General features: G+C 45.4%; 1 protein-coding gene across 4 annotated transcripts in view; it reads left to right on the plus strand.

Moving 5' to 3' along the window:
• LOC106583614 (histone deacetylase 7) overlaps window positions 1-19,628 on the plus strand; it is a 98,621-nt gene that overhangs the window by 15,840 nt on the left and 63,153 nt on the right. Inside the window, exon 1 of one of the 4 annotated variants that reach the window (XM_045705255.1) lies at window positions 7,958-8,491. The exons of the other annotated variants lie outside the window; for them this stretch is intronic. The gene's annotated coding sequence lies outside the window, so the exon portion shown is untranslated. Of the gene's footprint in view, window positions 1-7,957; window positions 8,492-19,628 lie in introns of those variants that run through there. 4 annotated transcript variants of the gene reach the window in all.

A 19,628-nucleotide genomic window follows, 5' to 3' on the forward strand; every position in this document is an offset into this window, starting at 1 on the left:
AGGGGGGTTGTTACAGGGTGTAGAGGTTTAGTTAGGGGGTTGTTTCAGGGTGTAGAGGTTTAGTTAGGGGGTTGTTACAGGGTGTTGAGGTTTAGTTAGGGGGTTGTTTCAGGGTGTAGAGGTTTAGTTAGGGGGTTGTTACAGGGTGTTGAGGTTTAGTTGGGGGGTTGTTACAGGGTGTAGAGGTGTAATTAGGGGGGGTTGTTACAGGGTGTGGAGGTTTAGTTAGGGGGGTTGTTAAAGGGTGTGGAGGTATAATTAGGGGGTTGTTACAGGGTTTGGAGGTTTAATTAGGGGGTTGTTACAGGGTGTGGAGGTTTAATTTGGGGTGGTTATTACAGGGTGTGGAGGTTTAGTTTGGGGGGTTGTTACAGGGTGTAGAGGTTTAGTTAGGTGGGTTGTTACAGGGTGTAGAGGTTTAGTTAGGGGTTGTTACAGGGCGTGGAGGTTTAGTTAAGGGGGTTGTTACAGGGTGTTGAGGTTTAGTTAGGGGGTTGTTACAGGGCGTAGAGGTTTAGTTAGGGGGTTGTTACAGGGTGTAGAGGTTTAGTTAGGGGGGTTGTTACAGGGCGTAGAGGTTTAGTTAGGGGGGTTGTTACAGGGTGTTGAGGTTTAGTTAGAGGGGTTGTTACAGGGTGTTGAGGTTTAGTTAGGGGGGTTGTTACAGGGCGTAGAGGTTTAGTTAGGGGGGTTGTTACAGGGTGTAGACGTTTAGTTAGGGGGGTTGTTACAGGGTGTAGAGGTTTAGTTGAAGGGTTTGTTACAGTGTGTAGAGGTTTAGTTAGGGGGGTTGTTACAGGGTGTAGAGGTTTGGTAAGGGGGTTGTTACAGGGTGTAGAGGTTTAGTTAGGGGGGTTGTTATAGGGTGTAGAGGTTAAGTTAGGGGTGTTGTTACATGGTGTTGAGGTTTAGTTAGGGGGGTTGTTATAGGGTGTAGAGGTTAAGTTAGGGGTGTTGTTACATGGTGTTTAGGTTTAGTTAGGGGGGTTGTTACAGGGTGTTGAGGTTTATTTAGGGGGGTTGTTACAGGGTGTAGGTGTTTAGTTAGGGGGTTGTTACAGGGTGTAGAGGTTTAGTTAGGGGGTTGTTACAGGGTGTAGAGGTTTAGTCAGGGGGGTTGTTACAGGGCGTAGAAGTTTAGTTAGGGGGGTTGTTACATGGTGTTGAGGTTTAGTTAGGGGGTTGTTACAGGGTGTTGAGGTTTAGTTAGGGGGTTGTTACAGAGGGTAGAGGTTTAGTTAGGGGGGTTGTTACAGGCTGTAGAGGTTTAGTTAGGGGGTTGTTACAGGGTGTAGAGGTTTAGTTAGGGGGTTGTTTCAGGGTGTAGAGGTTAAGTTAGGGGGGTTGTTACAGGGTGTTGAGGTTTAGTTGGGGGGTTGTTACAGGGTGTAGAGGTGTAATTAGGGGGGGTTGTTACAGGGTGTGGAGGTTTAGTTAGGGGGGTTGTTACAGGGTGTGGAGGTATAATTAGGGGGGTTGTTACAGGGTTTGGAGGTTTAATTAGGGGGGTTGTTACAGGGTGTGGAGGTATAATTTGGGGGGTTATTACAACGTGTGGAGGTTTAGTTTGGGGGGTTGTTACAGGGTGTAGAGGTTTAGTTAGGTGGGTTGTTACAGGGTGTAGAGGTTTAGTTAGGGGGGTTGTTACAGGGCGTGGAGGTTTAGTTAAGGGGGTTGTTACAGGGTGTTGAGGTTTAGTTAGGGGGGTTGTTACAGGGCGTAGAGGTTTAGTTAGGGGGTTGTTACAGGGTGTAGAGGTTTAGTTAGGGGGTTGTTACAGGGTGTTGAGGTTTAGTTAGGGGGTTTGTTACAGGGCGTAGAGGTTTAGTTGGGGGGGTTGTTACAGGGTGTAGAGGTTTAGTTGGGGGGTTGTTACAGGGTGTAGAGGTTTAGTTAGGGGGGTTGTTACAGGGTGTTGAGGTTTAGTTAGGGGGGTTGTTACAGGGCGTAGAGGTTTAGTTGGGGGGGTTGTTACAGGGTGTAGAAGTTTAGTTGGGGGGTTGGTACAGGGTGTAGAGGTTTAGTTAGGGGGTTGTTACAGGGCGTAGAGGTTTAGTTAGGGGTTGTTACATGGTGTTGAGGCTTAGTTAGGGGGTTATTACAGGGTGTTGAGGTTTAGTTAGGGGTGTTGTTACAGGGTGTAGAGGTTTAGTTAGGGGGGTTGTTACAGGGCGTAGAGGTTTAGTTAGGGGGGTTGTTACAGGTTGTAGAGGTTTAGTTAGGGGGTTGTTACAGGGCGTAGAGGTTTAGTTGGGGGGGTTGTTACAGGGTGTAGAGGTTTAGTTAGGGGGGTTGTTACAGGGTGTAGAGCTTTAGTTAGGGGGTTGTTACAGGGTGTAGAGGTTTAGTTGGGGGGGTTGTTACAGGGTGTAGAGGTTTGAGTTACGGGTGTTGTTACAGGGTGTTGAGGTTTAGTTAGAGGGGTTGTTACAGGGTGTTGAGGTTTAGTAAGGGGGGTTGTTACAGGGTGTAGAGGTTTAGTTAGGGGGGTTGTTACAGGGTGTAGAGGGTTAGTTGGGGGGTTGTTACAGAGTGTAGAGGTTTAGTTAGGGGGGGTTGTTACAGGGTGTTGAGGTTTAGTTGGGGGGTTGTTACAGGGTGTTGAGGTTTAGTTAGGGGGGTTGTTACAGGGCGTAGAGGTTTAGTTAGGGGGGTTGTTACAGGGCGTAGAGGTTTAGTTGGGGGGTTGTTACAGGGTGTAGAGGTTTAGTTAGGGGGTTGTTACAGGGTGTAGAGGTTTAGTTAGGGGGTTGTTACACGGTGTAGAGGTTAAGTTAGGGGGGGTTGTTACAGGGTGTAGAGGTTTAGTTGGGGGGTTGTTACAGGGTGTAGAGGTTTAGTTGGGGGGTTGTTACAGGGTGTAGAGGTTTAGTTAGGGGGGTTGTTACAGGGTGTAGAGGTTTAGTTAGGGGGTTGTTACAGGGTGTAGAGGTTTAGTTAGGGGGTTGTTACAGGGTGTTGAGGTTTAGTTGGGGGTTGTTACAGGGTGTTGAGGTTTAGTTAGGGGGGTTGTTACAGGGCGTAGAGGTTTAGTTAGGGGGGTTGTTACAGGGCGTAGAGGTTTAGTTGGGGGGTTGTTACAGGGTGTAGAGGTTTAGTTAGGGGGTTGTTACAGGGTGTAGAGGTTTAGTTAGGGGGGTTGTTACACGGTGTAGAGGTTAAGTTAGGGGGTTGTTACAGGGTGTAGAGGTTTAGTTGGGGGGTTGTTACAGGGTGTAGAGGTTTAGTTAGGGGGTTGTTACAGGGTGTAGAGGTTTAGTTAGGGGGTTGTTACAGGGTGTAGAGGTTTAGTTGGGGGGGTTGTTACAGGATGTAGAGGTTTAGTTGGGAGGGTTGTTACAGGGTTTAGAGGTTTAGTTAGAGGGGTTGTTACAGGGTGTAGAGGTTTAGTTAGGGGGTTGTTACAGGGTGTAGAGGTTTAGTTGGGGGGGTTGTTACAGGGTGTAGAGGTTTAGTTGGGGGGGTTGTTACAGGGTGTAGAGGTTTAGTTAGGGGGTTGTTACAGGATGTAGAGGTTTAGTTGGGGGGGTTGTTACAGGGTGTAGAGGTTTAGTTAGGGGGGTTGTTACAGGGTGTAGAGGTTTAGTTAGGGGGGTTGTTACAGGGTGTAGAGGTTTAGTTAGGGGGTTGTTACAGGGTGTAGAGGTTTAAGTTTAGTTGGGGGGGGGGGTTGTTACAGGGTGAAGAGGTTTAGTTAGGGGGGTTGTTACAGAGTGTTGAGGTTTAGTTGGGGCGGGGTTGTTACAGGGTGTAGAGTGGTCTCTGGCAGAAAACACCCTGTCCTGATTTGACAGGGAGCGGGTGTAATGTTGGAGAAAGACAGTAAATAGAATAGACCATAAATATAAATACACCCCCCCCAAACAATAAGATCTTCCAAGTATCAAAGCTAATTGTAATCACATCTGTCACATGCGCCAGGGAAAGACTGGAGCACAACAATGAGCAGTTCAGTTCTTTCTCTCAGTTCTTTTACTCTTGATGGACCAGCTTGGTCATGTTTCCCTCTCTGCTGTCATGACTGTCCTGTGAGGCTCCAAATAGGTCAGATCAGGTTTGCAATTAATGACTTCAACCAGACCCCTCTCTCCCGCAGGGGGTGGGGGGACTGTTGGGGGTTAACAACTCACGCCCTGTTGTAAATCAAGATAGAAGATTCAGGTCTCCCTCTCCAAATTCACCAAAGGAATGTGCCTTTGTTTCAAGAGATTTTTCCCACCAAAACTCTAACTCATCCTATGCATTGTGCACGTAATATGAAAAATGATGAATGTTTTTTTGTGAAGAGAGGGGTGTGATTTTAGGAGCCATAAGAGATCATTTTTTTGCATAAACTTTGCACAGTGACAAGTCATGCCCCTGGGTGAGGTCAGAGAGCGTGTCAGCCTGATGGAACTGCCCATTTCAAACAAATTGTATAAATTGGTGGGTTAAGAATGAACATATTAGACCAGAAAAGCATTGAGCTGCAGCTGCACGTTTAAAGTGGTCTGAACTCTGAATCTCAACACGAGGTAGAGACGAGAAACTCACCCCCCGGACAATCACTGGTACGGCTGATTAGCTGTCCTAAGTAAATCTAGAAAAGCTCATTTAAGTGGGACCATTCTACTACTCTGCTCAAACCATCGTATTACGCTACTCTCATCACCCCACTGGGAACCATCGACACAGCTGTCTATTCTATCTACAAAGAGGCATCTTCAGGAGCGGCCCGGTTCCGAGAGAGATACTCGACGAACCAAGGCATTTCACGTAAATGCATTCATGATTTCTTACTCCAAATGGGCGGCAGTTCGTGTGCAAAGTATAGGATTACTATGAGTGACAGTAGTTTCTAAATGCACTGTCGTGTCTTTGGCTATGCCGGATTAAGTGATATGACATGCTATTCTATAAGAGATGGATTTTTCAAAGTAGAAGTTCAAATTGTTTGGGTACAGACCTGGATAGTAGGACAGAATTCTGCAGGCTATCTCTGCAGTAGATTGCAACACCGCCCCCTTTGGCTGTTCTATCTTGTCTGAAAACGTTGTAGTTAGGGATGAAGATTTCAGAGTTTTTGGTGGACTTCCTAAACCAGGATTCAGACACGGCTAGGACATCCGGGTTGGCAGAGTGTGCTAAAGCAGTGAATAAAACAAACTTAGGGAGGAGGCTTCTAATGTTAACATGCATGAAGCCAAGGCTATTACGGTTACAGAAGTCATCAAAAGAGAGCGCCTGGGGAGTAGGAGTGGAGCTTGGCACTGCAGGGCCTGGATTCACCTCTACATCACCAGAGGAACAGAGAAGTATGAGGATAAGGGTACGGCTAAAAGCTATAGGAATAGAGAGAAAAAGGAGCAGGTTTCTGGGGGCGATAAAATAGCTTCATGGTATAATGTACAGACAAAGGTATGGTAGGATATGAGTACAGTGGAGGTAAACCTAGGCATTTAGTGATGATGAGAGAGATATTGTCTCTAGAAACATCATTGAAACCAGAAGATGTCATAGCATGTGTGGGTGGAGGAACTGGGCGGTTGGATAAGGTATAATGAGCAGGGCAAGAGGCTCTACAGTGAAATAAGCCAATAAACACTAACCAGAACAGCAATGGACAAGGCATATTGACATTAAGGAGAGGCATGCTTAGCCGAGTGATCAAAGGGTCCAGTGAGAGTTAGATAGCTAGCCGAGCCATAGGTAGCAAGCTGGTAGAAGATGGAGGGAGGTCTGTTTTTAGCCACCTCGTGCGATTCCGTCTGTAGATTAGTGGGGTTCCGTGTGGTAGGGGGGACCAGTCCAATTGGCAAAATAGTTAGTTATAGTGGCCCAAGAAAAATTGTCCGATAGACCTATTCAGATAGCAGCCGATGAGACAGCTAACGATTAGTGGGCCGCAGATGGGCATTCGGGTTACGTCGCGACGTAGGGGCCAGTTGGATAACTCCCTCGGGCAGATAACGTCGGAGGTCCAGTCGTGAAGGCCCGATGGGGCTCCGCATCGGCAGTAAAACGGGTCCGGATAGGTGATTGTAGCCCAGGAGAGGCTGATGGAACTCTTCAGCTGGCTAGCTCCGGAATAGCCCAGGAGTGGCTGATGAAACTCTTCAGCTGGCTAGCTCCAGAATAATTTATGTTAACTCCGGGACCTACGTTGCCAATAGATGTCCATAAATGTCCAGAGCCTGCGGTAGAAATCTGGGGATATGGAGAGAGAATAGGTCCGGTAAACTCTGGTCTGAGTCGCGCTGTACAAAAACTGCCGATAGCTTTACGAGCTAATGGATAGCTGAGGACCGCTAATCGTGGCTAGCTGAACTCCAACGTTAGCCAGGCTAACCTCTGGCTAGCTTCTGTTGAGGATTTCAGATTTGAGGTAAATAATACTTTTATTTTTTAAATTGGTGAGGCGGGTTGCAGGAGAGTGTTTTGAGGTTGAGTTTTTAGAAAAAAAAATATGTAAAAAGATATGCAAAGTAAATATGTAAATATATATATACACGGGACACGGCAAGAGGAAGACAAAGGACGTCTGAACTGCTACGCCATCTTGGGGACAAGATCTACACATGATACCCCATAATGACAAAGCGAAAAAAGGTTTTTAGAAATGTATGCAAATGTACGACAAATAAAAAACAGAAATACCTTATTTACATAAGTATTCAGACCCTTTGTTATAAGGCTTGAAAGTTAGCTCAGGTGCATCTTGTTCCATTGATCATCCTTGAGATGTTTCTACAACTTGATTGGAGTCCACCTGTGGTAAATTCAATTGATTGGACATGATTTGGAAAGGCACATGCCTGTCTATATAAGGTCCCACAGCTGACAGTGTATGTCAGAGCAAAAACCAAGCCATGAGGTCGAAGTAATTGTCCGTAGAGCTCCGAGACAGGATTGTGTTGAGGCACAGATCTGGGGGAGGGTAGCAAAACATTTCTGCAGCATTGAAGGTCCTCAAGAACACAGTGGCCCCCATCATTCTTAAATGGAAGAATTTTGGAACCACCAAGACTCTTCCTAGAGCTGGCCGTCCAGCCAAACTGAGCAATCGGGGGGAGAAGGCCTTGGTCAGGGAGGTGACCAAGAACCTGATGGTCACTCTGACAGAGCTCTAGAGTTCCTCTGTGGAGATGGGAGAACCTTCCAGAAGGACAACCATCTTTGAAGCCCTCCACCAATCAGGCCTTTATGGTAGTGTTCAGAAGGAAGCCACTCCTCAGTAAAAGGCACATGACAGCCCGTTTGGAGTTTGCCAAAAGGCACCTAAAGACTATCAGACCTTGAGAAACAAGATTCTCTGGTCTGATGAAACCAAGATTGAACTCTTTGGCATGAATGCCAAGTGTCACGTCTGGAGGAAACCTGGCATCATCCCACCATGAAGCATGGTGGTGCAGCATCATGTTCTGGGGATGTTTTCAGCAGCAGGGACTGGGAGACTAGTCAGGATCAAGGCAAAGATGAACAGAGCAAAGTACAGAGATATCCTTGATGAAAACCTGCTCCAGAGCTCTCAGGTCTTCAGACTGGGGCAAAGATTCCCCTTCCAACAGGACAACGACCCTAAGCACACAGCCAAGACAACGCAAGAGTGGCTTCGGGACAAGTCTCTGAATGTCCTTGAGTTGCCAAGCCAGAGCCTGGACTTGAACCCGATCGAACATCTCTGGAGAGACGTGAAAATAGCTGTGCAGCGACGCTCCCCATCCAACCTGACAGAGCTTCTGTTTGTGTGTATAAACTCGAAATCCTCTTCATCAACACAATACACCACATCCCCACAATACACCACATCCTTAATATAGCCTATTCGTTATTATCGTAATGCAATCTCTAGATTGAGTGTGTGCATGTGCGTGTGTGTATGTGTGGGTGTGGGAGAGAGAGTGCCAGTGTGTGTTTGCTTGAATGTGCTGTTTCTGTATCACGTGTATGTGTGTGTGTTTAGAGTGAGCTGATTCAGTGTGTGGACATGAGTCAGACAGGTAGATCAATATGATAAGATGGGCGCGCGCACTCTTGGACAAACGAGCGAAGTATCGTAATGGGTTCAGCAGGTGGAGCCCTGAGACCGGACTGGTTCCGTTTACTGTTCCTGAAATGAGATGAACGTGAGGTTGACACAGCCGCTCAACAACAACTCCGCTTCAAGTTAGCTTCAACAATGCGATAGTTAGACAGATGAAGTCAACAACTCTCACTTACTTTTTAGTCTTGTCTTCAATTATAGATTCGCATCGCTGAGGCGTGTGTGAGTGTATGTGTGAGAGAGAAGTTATCCATCTTTTTGGAGTTGTAAAGACATTTCATTAGCCTGTATCAACAACTTTTTTGGTCAAGAGTGCTGTTGGACCATTCAAGAGGAACACATGTATCGCAAAATTGGTGCACATGTTGCTCACTTGTTGCATTTTATTCGCTAATTAATATCAGTGTGGAATACGTCATTCGTCAAGATGGTAGAAAACTGATCGCAAATGTGTCAAATAGCCTAGAGGTAGGTTACTTATTATTTGGTCCAGTCTTGTATTCTGTACAATTTTAATTTGCAATATCATCTTGAATCCTTGGTTTACATTTTAATGGAAGAATTGAGGCGGTGTTTTAGCGCGTGTGAAATGTCAACGAGCTTTTGCATTTACACACGTTGTTGATAATGCATGTATAAACAATCAAACCTGTTGCGTTGTCTTGTGCTTCAGAATTAACTAGAAAGTGATGATGCACCTAAAGGATCCACCTCAAAACGCACTGTGCTGAATGTTGTAAAATTCACGATTGTTTGTCCTTACATAACAGATGGACCTATAGAATCTGGAACTGAAATAGAGACAGACGGACCTGAAATAAGTTTTTCGACAGTGACAGCTAGGATTCCATATTTCACCAATATCAAGGTATATGTCTGGAGTTGTGTTAGGTGTCTCTGTAAACGAATGAAGGCAAAATTCCCTACTGAAAGGATTGAGCTAACTGCATGGTTGTGTGGTTGTATTCTACACAGTGTATTGTAGGTTAAGCGTGCCCTAATTAGTAGAAAAGTTTATATACAGGATTACAGGATTACAGCAATTACAGGATTACTTTAACAGAATAGCCTTATTGTCAGTGAAGGTATTACGTTTCTATGAGGCTGACTACAACCCATAACGTCATTGAAAATGTTGACATATTCACTGGGCAAAAACTCGGTTCTGGAATAATGTACAGTAGTTTATGAGTATGTCTGATGTTTCACAGCAATGGGTGGGCAGCTGTGTGTGTGTGTGTGTGTGTGTGTGTGTGTGTGTGTGAGAGAGAGAGAGAGAGAGAGAGAGAGAGAGAGAGAGAAGAAAAAAAACGGGAAAAATGAGAGTATTACACACACACAGACAATAGACATGATGAGGTCATAGTTGTAGTGTGAGGAAATAGTTACACAGTTTCACATGTGCCATGCCAGAGGAATTGACTCCACAATACGCCCCCTTTGTACCGTATAGCCGTTTAGATCTCTTTCTCTTCCTCTCTTCCTCTCTTTCTCCATCCCTCTCAGATAACCAACTTAATTGACTGTGTGTGTGTGTGTGTGTGTGTGTGTGTGTGTGTGTGTGTGTGTGTGTGTGTGTTTGTTTGTCTGCATTTGTGTGTAGATGAGAATTTTTGTAATTATCTAAACAGTGTGACATTGTATTAGTATCACTTTACCTGAAATGTGAGGGTTACAGGTTAGTCAAGGTAGCCATTTGATAAATTTTTCAGCAGTCTTATAGCTTGGGGGTAGAAGCTGTTGAGGAGCCTTTTGGTCCTAGACTTGGCACTCCGGGTACCGCTTGCCGTGCGTTAGCAGAGAGAACATTCTATGACATTCTTTGGGCCTTCCTCTGACACCGCCTAGTATATAGGTTCTAGATGGCAGGAAGCTTGGCCCCAGTGATGTATTGGGCCTAAGTCACTACCCTCTGTAGCGCCTTACAGTCGGTTGCCGAGCAGTTGCCATACCAGGCGGTGATGCAACTGGTCAGGATGCTCTCGATGGTGCAGCTGTGTAACTTTTTGAGGATCTGGGGACCCATGCCAAATCTTTTCAGTCTCCTTAGGGGGAAAAGGTGTTGTCGTGCTCTCTTCACAACTGTCTTGGTGTGTTTAGACCATGATAGTTTGTTGGTGATGTGGACACCAAGGAACTTGAAAAATGTATCCACTCACTACTGTAAGTCGCTCTGGATAAGAGCATCTGCTAAATTATGTAATTGTAGAGTTATTTATTGAGAAGTGCATTGATACAATATAAATATGAAATGCCTCATCAACAATGGTTATTTTTGGTGTCCCAATGGTATATTGTAATGTAATTCTGTCACAACCTTGTCATTAGAATGAAGCATCGCCAGATAATGAGAACTCACCTACTTATCACCATGGACACAGAGCTGTCATGAGGCATGGTTTTGAGTTTGACGGTGTAATGTGTCACACCACACCGGTGTTATACCGTATCTATCGTCAAGTCAGCGCATGCATCGAGTCAGTCTCATGACATTAGGGTTGGGCGATGTCAAATTTTGTCCTTTCGTGATTAAGTACCCATAAAACATCATGATGGTATCAAATTTTGTCCTTTCGTGATTAAGTACCCATAAAACATCATACGATGGTATCGTTTAATAAAATAAAAGACTGCTAAAAAGGAGCTTGCATACTACAGGAGGGATGAGAGGAGATGTGGCACGAATAAGGTGTGTGTCTGTGCGTGCCAATGCCTGCATTTCAGCACATTTTGCCATATGCATAGAGAAAAACGTTCAGTTTTAAAGCAAATTTCTTGTTTACGGGTTGGGGGCCCCCTGGGAGTCGGGGTCCCGGTGCACGTGTCCTGCGTGCCCGTTTGGTAATCCGGAACAAGAAACTCTTGTCACATTCTCCAAGATAGCAGGAAAGGGGTAAGTAAGGCGCAGGAGACTGAGGTCCGTTGAACAGACGTTTAATACAGCCAAGAGCAAATACAGAGACAAGGCAGGGTGCACAGTCAACAAAAGGAAGGAGAACAGCTCCAAACAGACGGGGCGCAGCCCGGCAACCCTAATGCCTAACAAAATACGTTGCGTAATCCAATACAGTAAACCTGCCCACTACAATAAACGTAACAAGCAACAATCCCGCACCAATCCCAAACGAAACAGACAAACTAAATACCCCCCCCACTAATGACAAACAAGGAACAGGTGCAGACTAAAACAGACATAACCAACAGACACTGAAACATGGATCGTGGCAGCTAGTAGGCCGGCGACGACGAGCGCCGCCCGACCGGGGAGAGGCGCCACCTTCTGTGGACGTTGTGCCAACTGTGCTGATAATTATTCAATGATTCACATTTTTGCCTAATCTCCCTCTCTTATTAGGCCTAGGCTTCTGTATGCTGTATGTAGGTTCTATACATTACTAATAATAAGCTATGGAAATAGGCCTACTCTACGCTTTGTTTCTTTCATAAGCTTTGTTTAGCTGTAAGTTTTCTTTTGACTCCTCATTCGATTTTTCCATCTTGTCTCTGACCTTCAAAATTGTTCAAGCTGCAACTTTAGGACATTAAACACGTAATTAGAATATCCTATTTGGAAAATACTCTTAATAACTTTAACTTGAATTAATGCTTTTGATAGGCTATTTTAATTAGTAGGATTTTGCTTTTGTCCGTTTGGTTAGCAAAAGCAAAGAGGAGGGATGCATGAATCATTTATTTTAGACTAAGCTTTGATCAACTGGAAGGTTTGTTCAATCTCTCTTTATTTATTTAGGCCTATCATGTTTGTTTTTAGGATATTCAAAAACAACTTCTGAGAACGCTGTTAGATAAATTAGTTGTTTGATCATGAAGTGACACGGCAGGAGGAGGCAGGAGAAAGCCAGAATGCATAAAACTGAAGTCATACTCATATCAAATGGAGAGAAAATACAAAATGAGGGTTTTAAAATAATTCAACACTGGAGTGCCTAAGAAAATAATCCTGCAGCAACAGGAAATGTGAATAATAATGTACATTATAAATATTTGTATAAATATTATAAATATTTTTTTATAGGGGTTGATACATTATTCTTCAGGGCAAATCAAGTCTGACATTTTAATGTACCTAACCATAAGCATCAATGCCTTCCTAAAAATCAATACACAGAAGTATATTTTTTTAAACCTGCATATTTAGTTAAAATAAATGCATGTTAGCAGGCAATATTAACTAGGGAAATTGTGTCACTTCTCTTGTGTTCAGTGCAAGCAGAGTCAGGGTATATGTAGCAGTTTTGGCTGCCTGGCTCGTTGCGAGACCATTTCTTCCTGACAAAGACCGTAATTAATTTGCCAGAATTTTACATAATTATGACATAACATTGAAGGTTGTGCAATGTAACCTAGGTTGTGTGACAGGTAGCCTAGTGGTTAGAGTGTTGGAACAGTAACTGAAAGGTTGCAAGATCAAATCCCCGAGCTGTCACGACTTCTGCCGAAGTCGGTGCCTCTCCTTGTTCGAGTGGCGGTCGACGTCACCGGTCTTCTAGCCAATCCACTTTTCCTTTTGTTTTGTTTTACACACCTGGTTTCAATTCCCCAATTACATGTTCATTATTTAACCCTCTGTTTTCCCCATGGTTTTTGTGCGTGTTTGTTCATTGTTAAGTGGTTGAGATGTCTGTGAGTTGGTGTGTTTCCCAGCGTGGAATGATTTTGTTGTTTTATTCGACTAAAGGAAGTTTTTACTCAGTTCTGTGTCCTGCGCCTGACTCCGTCCTACCCGCTGCACACTGACACTTGACAGAAACACGCACCAAAATATGGAGTCAGCAGGTGCACCCAGTCCTCCGTTACCAGTGGAGGAGCGCGTCCAGCAGCATGCGACGATGCTCCAAAATCTTGGCACAGCCATGGATCTCGTGCTGCACACCATGGAGCGATGGGAGAGAGGGGGTTTTCCCACACCCCCATCAACTTCACCCCAACCCACACCGCTGTCCACTCCTCCGTCACCTGGACCCAGTGGGATTCGGCTCTCGCTCCCGAGGGCATATGATGGGACGGCTGCCGGGTGCCAGGGGTTCCTGCTCTAGTTGGAGCGCTACCTGGCGACCGTCCACCCGGCTCCCTCGGGACACGAGGGCATGTCCGCCCTCATCTCCTGTTTGTCAGGGAAAGCGCTTGAGTGGGCCAACGCCGTATGGGGAGGAGTAGACACAGCGTTGATCCGCTATGAGGATTTCACCTGCCAGCGCGGGATGGAATGAGAGGGCCCTGATTGACCATTACCGGTGCAGTCTGCGTGAGGACGTTTGTCGGGAGCTGGCTTGCAGGGACACCACCCTTAACCTCGACCAGGGAGTCGAGGCAGCAGGCAGGGCACCAGTGGATCATCCCAGGTGAGTGGGCACCCGACTCACCGCGAGCTCCCTGTTGCGCACGTGTGTGTGTATAGAATTTATTGAGTTTTCCCCGCATTCCCAGCATAAGGCGCTAGTAGATTCAGGCGCAGCTGGGAACTTTATTGACCGTTCATTTGCACTTAGATTAGGGATCCCTATTGTTCCTGTTGATGTGCCCTTCCCTGTACATGCCTTAGATAGTCGTCCTTTAGGGTCAGGGCTGATTAGGGAGACCACTGCTCCACTATGTATGATAACGCAGTAGGGTCATGAGGAGAGAATTAGTCTCTTCCTGATTGATTCTCCTGCGTTTTCCGTGGTGTTGGGTCTTCCCTGGTTGGCCTATAATGACCCCACTATTTTGTGGCAACAGAGGGCTCTCGGATGGTCACGTAAGTGCTTAGGGAGGTGTGTAGGTGTTTCCATCGGTGCTACTACGGTGGAGAGTCCAGACCAGGTCTCCACCGTGCACATCCCCTCTGAATATGCCGATTTGGCTCTCGCCTTCTGTAAGAAGAAGGCGACTCAACTACCACCCCATCGACGGGGGGATTGTGCGATAAATCTCCTGATAGACGCAGCACTTCCCAGGAGTCACGTGTATCCTCTGTCACAGGAGGAGACGGCAGCTATGGAAACATATGTCTCCGAATCTCTGGGGCAGGGATACTTTCGGCCTTCCACTTCACCTGCCTGTATTGACTATCGAGGGATCAATCAGATCACTGTGAGGTACAGTTACCCGCTGCTTCTCATAGCCAGTGCGATCGAGTCAATACACGGGGCGCGCTTCTTCGCAAAATTGGATCTCAGGAGCGCGTACAATCTGGTGCGTATCCGGGAGGGGGATGAGTGGAAGACAGCATTTAGTACCACCTCTGGGCACTATGAATACCTCGTCATGCCGTACGGGTTGATGAATGCTCCATCATTCTTCCAATCCTTTGTAGACGAGATTTTCGGGACCTGCTCGGGCAGGGTGTAGTGGTGTATATCGACGACATTCTAATATACTCCGCTACACGCGCCGAGCATGTGTCCCTGGTGCGCAGGGTGCTTGGTCGACTGTTGGAGCATGACCTGTATGTCAAGGCTGAGAAATGTCTGTTCTTCCAACAGTCCGTCTCCTTCCTAGGGTACCGCATTTCCACTTCAGGGGTGGAGATGGAGAGTGACCGCATTTCAGCCGTGCGTAATTGGCCGACTCCCACCACGGTAAAGGAAGTGCAGCAGTTTCTAGGGTTTGCCAACTACTACCGGAGGTTTATGTGGGGTTTCGGTCAGGTAGCGGCTCCCATTACCTCACTGCTGAAGGGGGGACCAGTGCGGCTGCGGTGGTTGGCTGAGGCGGACAGGGCCTTTGGTCACCTGAAGGCGCTGTTTACCTCGGCTCCCGTGCTGGCTCATCCGGATCCCTCTTTGGCGTTCATAGTGGAGGTGGATGCGTCCGAGGCTGGGATAGGAGCCGTGCTGTCTCAGCGCTCGGGTACGACACCCAAACTCCGCCCCTGCACTTTCTTTTCGAAGAAGCTCACCTCGGCGGAGCGTAACTATGATGTGGGGGACCGGGAACTACTGGCTGTCGTAAAGGCTCTGAAAGCGTGGAGACATTGGCTTGAGGGGGCTAAACACCCTTTCCTCATCTGGACTGACCATCGCAATCTGGAGTACATCCGGGCGGCGAGGAGACAGAACCCTCGCCAGGCAAGGTGGGCCATGTTTTTCACCCGTTTTGTTTTCACCCTATCCTACAGACCAGGTTCCCAGAACGCGAAGGCAGACGCACTGTCCCGGATGTATGACACAGAGGAGCGGACCATGGAGCCCACTCCCATACTTCCAGCTTCTTGCCTGGTGGCACCGGTGGTGTGGGAGCTGGACGTGGACATCGAGCGGGCTTTACGTACAGAGCCCACTCCCACCCAGTGTCCAGCTGGGCGACTGTATGTTCCGTTTGTCCGCGACCGTTTGCTCTATTGGGTCCACACGTCCCCCTCCTCTGGTCACCCTGGCATCGGTAGGATGATGCGCTGTCTTAGTGGGAAGTACTGGTGGCCCACTTTAGCTAAGGACGTGAGGGTTTATGTTTCCTCCTGCTCGGTGTTCACCCAGTGCAAGGCACCTAGACACCTGCCCAGAGGGAAATTACAACCCTTACCCGTTCCACAACGGCCGTGGTCACACCTATCGGTGGATTTCGTGACGGATCTCCCTCCGTCACAGGGAAACACCACGATCTTGGTCATTGTGGATCGGTTTTCCAAGTCCTGCCGTCTCCTTCCTTTGCCCAGTCTCCCTATGGTGCTGTTTATGGCTTCAAGCCTATGAACTCCCAAGATTAGGCTGGCAATACTATAGTGCCTATAAGAACATCCAATAGTCAAAGGTATATGAAATACAAATGGTATAGAGAGAAATAGTCAACGCATCATAATTCCTATAATAACTACAACCTAAAACTTCTTACCTGGGAATATTGAAGACTCATGTTAAAAGGAACCACCAGCTTTCATATGTTCTCATATTCTGAGCAAGGAACTTAAACGTTAGCTTTTTTACATGGCGCATATTGCACTTTTACTTTCTTCTCCAACACTGTGTTTTTGCATTATTTAAACCAAATTGAACATGTTTCATTATTTATTTGAGACTAAATTGATTTTATTTATCTATTATATTAAGTTAAAATAAAAGTGTTCATTGTTCATTCAGTATTGTTGTAATTATCATTATTACACACACATATATTACACACACACATATATATATATATATATTTATATATATAAATAAATCGGCCGATTAATCGGTATCGGCTTTTTTTGGGGTCCTCAATAATCTGTATCGGCGTTGAAAAATCATAATCGGTTGACCTCTAATACAGACACGCACACACACACACACATAGGCACCCACACACCCAAACACACACACACATACACACATACAGTATATAATGCAAGAAATGGGCAAGAAAAGTGATCCCATTCAACCGAAATAGCAGCATCTGCTTGCCTAAATTAACGATCGACAGACACTCTGATTAACAGACACTCTGATTAACAGACACTCTGATTAACAGACACTCTGATTAACAGGCACTCTGATTAACAGGCACTCTGATTAACAGGCACTCTGATCAACAGGCACTCTGATCAACAGGCACTCTGATCAACAGGCACTCTGATCAACAGGCACTCTGATCAACAGGCACTCGGATCAACAGGCACTCGGATCAACAGACACTCGGATCAACAGGCACTCTGATTAACAGGCACTCAGATCAACAGACACTGATCAACAGACAGTCAGGCATGCAGATCAACAGACACTCAGATCAACAGACACTCAGATCAACAGAGAAGTTCACATCATAGTTGTTTTCCCCTCTATTCTTAAAACACATTGTGGATCTTATGATTTAAAGTTATGAGTAGCTTTCTATCACAATGTCCACAGAAGTTGGCGCCTCTCCCCGTTCGGGCGGCGCTTGGCGGTCGTCATCGCCAGCCTACTAGCTGCCACCGACCTCCTTTTCTGTTTCATTTGGTAATGTCTGTTTAGGTTAGCACCTGTTTTGTGTTAATTCATTAGTGGGGTATTTAGTCTGTGTGTTTTTGGGTTGGGTTTGTGAGGGATTATTTTGTGTGGTCTTTTCGTAGGTTGGGGGATTTGATTTTCCTCTGCCGTTCGGTATTAGGCATTAGGGTTTGCTGGGCTGCGTCCCGACTCATTTTAGGGTTCTATCCTTCGTTGGAGTTTTGTACCCTGCCTTGTTTTACAGCACTTTTTGCACTTGTTCATTAAACGTGTGTTTCACGTACCTTGGTCTCCTGCGCCTGACTTCACCCCTCCTGCTTGTTAGAGTCGCTCTGACACTTTCAGCATACCTTTACCATATCGGGCCCATATTCACAAAGCGTCTCAGAATAGGGCTACTGATCTAGGATCAATTTTGCCTTTTAAATCATAATGAATAAGATGGGGGACCTGATTTGTGGCCTCCGGGCCTTGAGTCACTGACCTGAAGTACATGAATGCTATTCAGATAGTTACAAATGCTATACATGTCTCAGTGTGGTTATAAAGTGTCCTTTGGCTAGCCTTGTCCTATTCCTGCCCTTCTCTTTGATGTCATGGTGATACTCTTTAGGTCTCTTCAAGGTGTGTGTGTGTGTGTGTGTGTGCCCCCCACCATTTCCTCCGAAAACACACTCTTCTGGTAGTACATGCTATTCTGCTGCCTCTGGGTAATTCCCGTAGCTGTTTTTCTTTTCAAAGATGAAAGGAAATGGCAACGTTAATTGATTTGTCCATGCTGAAGTACCACAGTGGATATTTAATAAATGCAAATCAAATCACATTTTATTGGTCACATACACATATTTAGCTGATGTTATTGCCGGTGTAACGAAATGCTTGTGTTCCTAGCTCCAACTGTGCAGTAATATCTAACAATTCACAATACACACACATCTAAAAGTAAAAGAATGGAATTAAGAAATATATAAATATTATCACGAGCAATGTCGGAGTGGCATTGACTAAAATACAGTAGAATACAGTATATACATATGAAATTCGTAAAGTAGTATGTAAACATTATTAAAGTGACTAGTGTTCCATTATGAAATAGAAAGATTGATAAAAAGATAGATAAAATGCCTGCATCTTCAAATATCATTAGGGTAGCACAATTTGAGATGGAATTAGAAAGTGTAGTAGGCTGTATCACAACCGGCCGTGATTAGGAGTCCCTTAAGGCGGCGCACAATTGGCCCAGCGTCGTCTGGGTTTAGTCGGCCTAGGCCGTCATTGTAAATAAGAATTTGTTCTTAACTGACTTGCCTAGCTAAATGAAGGTTACATTTACATTTTAGTCATTTAGCAGACGCTCCTGTCCAGAGCGACTTATAGTAGTGAATGCATACATTTCATACATTAAAAAAAATATATAATTGTACTGCCCCCCCGTGGGAATTGAACCCACAACCCTGGCGTTGCACACACCATGCTGGCATTGCAAACACCATGCTCTACCAACTGAGCCACAGGGAATAAACAATCAAAAAAATATACACACACACACACACACACACACACACACATACACATACACATACATACACACACACACACATACATACACACACACATACATACACACATTCACACACACACACACATACACACACAAACATACACATACATACACACGCATACACACACACACATACACACACAGAACCAAGGTTAAGGACACTTCAGACAGTCCCACCGTAGCTGTCATGGCTCATTGGTTGTCATGGCGATGTAATGAGGTAATATCATACAACCATGCAGATTCTGTTTCGCTACACGGATTTCACAGCGGTGATCAGTCGGGTAATTATGAGGGTCTATTATGCTAGAATGCACCAGTTATCCCAGTGGTTTGATCTTACTGCACCACCCACCATTGTAAAGAGATCCCCAGATGTACTGGAGTCTGTTGTTTGGTGATGGGGCAGTGTGTCATGCATATTTGTCTTACAGTAATAAGTGTGTGGGTGTGTTTTCCCTCTGAGATTACTGTCTGGCTGAACGCTCTTGCAGACATCTCTCTCTTCTCATCATTTCTCTACTCAGGGACCATATTCATAAAGTTTTTCCAGAGTAGAAGTGTTGATGTTAGATCAGTTTTTCCTTTCCTATCACAATGAATACGATTAGATGGACATAGGGCATTTGATCCTAGATTAGCATCTCCTACCCTGAGTCGCTTTAGCACGGCTTAGATACAGGGCAGAGTTCAATCAAACCTGCAAGGTGTCAGTTCACATGATTCCTGGATCTGCAATAATATTGGTTAAAAAGCACTATAGTTCATCCCTTAAAAACATTGGGCTTAGATCTTTGATGATATAATGTCTGTCTGTGGTACTGTGTGCAAGTATGCTGAGTGAAGTTTGCTGTTGTTTTTTTGATGCAGTACTGTTTGTTTCTCATCGAACCAATGCTAAATACGGTAGCTAACACTTTTATTATGTGTTAAGTTATGTTTATTATGTTAAGTTATGTCTCCTCCCTCCTTGTCTGTCCATTCATTTCTATCAGCAGTACCTTTAATATCACATTCCATGCAGGCCATTGAAACTGTTTGGAGGAGGATTCATGTATCAATCTTTTTGACACATAAACATGACATGGTGGTGTAAGTTGAATCGGTAAACAAATCTAATATGGCCACATTAACTTTT

This window comes from Salmo salar, chromosome ssa22 (genome assembly GCF_905237065.1).
Source record: "Salmo salar chromosome ssa22, Ssal_v3.1, whole genome shotgun sequence".
In the NCBI taxonomy this organism is placed as follows: Eukaryota; Metazoa; Chordata; class Actinopteri; order Salmoniformes; family Salmonidae; genus Salmo; species Salmo salar.